At 29.6% G+C, this 2,261-nt stretch overlaps 1 long non-coding RNA gene across 1 annotated transcript; it reads right to left on the minus strand.

The window, feature by feature from the left end:
• Positions 1 to 311: 311 nt before the first annotated feature.
• LOC134229505 (uncharacterized) lies at positions 312 to 1,552 on the minus strand. Its single transcript, XR_009984190.1, has 3 exons — positions 1,162 to 1,552; positions 783 to 887; positions 312 to 465 (listed from the first exon to the last, which is right to left on the minus strand). It is a non-coding gene; the product is annotated as an uncharacterized LOC134229505 (long non-coding RNA).
• Positions 1,553 to 2,261: the final 709 nt, after the last annotated feature.

Raw genomic sequence — 2,261 nt, forward strand, 5'->3', positions numbered from 1 at the left:
TCTATTTTTTAAACATGTATTACCATATCTGATATGTACAGATAAATAATTTAAACAAAATCATGGGAAGGGTTTACATTCCGAGGGAATGAATCATTTAAACTAAGAGAATGAATTATACAACCTGAGATAACGGATTGTGTAATTTGAGGGAACGAATTGATAATCTGTGAGAATGAATTGGCAATTTGTTATAAAAGATTGTCAATCCGAGAGAACCGATTGTATAAATCAAGAACTCGGTTTACTTTTATAAATTTTAAAAATTCTATGTCCCTTCATGGCTTTCATAGATTTCATACCTGCATGGCTGCCAGGGTTGTAAGAAGAAAGGAGACAATAGACTGCAATGTTACTTCAGGGCAAAATTCATGGGGCTAGGCTGTTCGTGAGCATGGGAGTGTTGATAAACCATCCAGTGAGTTTGACCACCCATGTACATGATGTACCATAATTGGAAAGTGTCTGAAAAATTGAGAAAATGGAAATTCTAGCCTCATACTTTATGCAGATTGGAAATACAACAGCAGTCAATAAAAACAGCTTGTTTCATATCTCGGCATTCATTCAGATAGATATTACATGTTTAAATAATGTGTCTGTATGAATAATCAAGCATCATAAGTATTATGTGTTTCAAACACTTATTTTTCAAAATATAAATCAAATGTTTGTAAACTTGTATGAATGCAATATCATGAGAATGACACAAATGAAATTAGACTTTATTTTTTGAAATTTTAGAAATACAGAATTTTTTCAATACCAAAACAAAAATTTACCTGTTTATTGGTGTCCTTACATATTAATTGACCTTCGTAGTTCATGGTGGGCTTAGAAAGTGGGTATTCACAGATGAAAGTATTGATGTATATGGTGAAAGCACCCTAAAAATTCAATGTGAAAGTGGTACATGTACACACTGGTACATACATACTGAAAACAACTATCCATTATTATGACAACTTTGATTTTACTTTGAACTTACGATTGATTGTCAAAAGCATCAAAGTTCAAAAGCAATGCAAAATTGGCTGAACGATACGAAATACGCACACTGAAACATAAAGATCTAGTACATGTGTACATTTAGTTTTCTTTTGAACGTGAACTAATGCGTTTTAAACTTAAACTTTTCAGTCAATATACACGTATTCTCACCTGCTAATACCAAAGTCATGTCCGTATTATTTGATTCATTGATGTAAGGATCTTCGTCGTGAAATAATCATGAAAATTGACGTTCAGATTTCGGATCATGTTTTTGTTTACAGCTACCACAGCGGAAACACGTGGTTATTTCAATTCGTATCAACTCATACAGTGATGAGTCGTATTTATTTATAAATGCGAGTTTTTGTATTGTTAAATATAGATCTAATTAAATTGCAAATTAATAAGTATACAGTATAACAAGATACAACAATATTAAAAATCTGATTGATTTTTTTTTTGTAAAGATCGACGTTTTGGAAATCTACAATTTTTATCAATATTGTATATCACTACAAGAAATATACATCATTACATGTAAATGAATAAATCAACATTCACTTCACAACAGGCAGAACGAAAGTATATATTTGATTTTTGAAATCTATTTTTTTTTTTGGTATTATGCATTTATTTCAGTAAATTTAAATGGTCAAAAAAGTCTTATAAAAGAATTTGTTGTTTCGAGTAAGACGCAACAATATCGATCTTGACGTTATATGTAAATATTGACCGATTTTTCCATAAAAACTATGCGAAGGTCACAAATTCAAATTATCGTAAGTAAGAAAATACTGAGCGTAAGAAGGCCTATAAGGGCTTGTTGGAAAGTAAATTTTCTCTACTTTTACCAGCTTTATTTTGTTTTCCCTATTTCAACACAGAAATAAACGTAAAACTGAACTTTGTTTAAATATTACGAATAAATATGAGAAAAAACTCATAAGTGCAAGAAAAGCCTTGTTTTTAAAATATACCTTAAAGTAATAACAATAATTTTTACATATTTTAAAAGTAGAGAAAAAATGCTTTAAGAATATACCATGCTTTCTTATCAAGTTAATCAGGAAAAAAATTGTCAATCGTCTGGAAAATCGGCAATCGCTTTGGAAAATTGCGCAATTTTCAAAAAGTCTCGTTTGTCTTTACAACGTAAAATCGATTAAATACCATTAATCAAGATATAATCTTTTTAGATATCTAAAAAGTAGAGAAAATTTCCAAAAAGATGATATATAGCTTATATACCTTCATACTACCACAAATTA

The sequence above is a fragment of the Saccostrea cucullata genome, unplaced genomic scaffold, assembly GCF_032062105.1.
Source record: "Saccostrea cucullata isolate Sc308-1 unplaced genomic scaffold, CSIRO_AGI_Scuc_v1 ctg311, whole genome shotgun sequence".
In the NCBI taxonomy this organism is placed as follows: domain Eukaryota; kingdom Metazoa; phylum Mollusca; class Bivalvia; order Ostreida; family Ostreidae; genus Saccostrea; species Saccostrea cuccullata.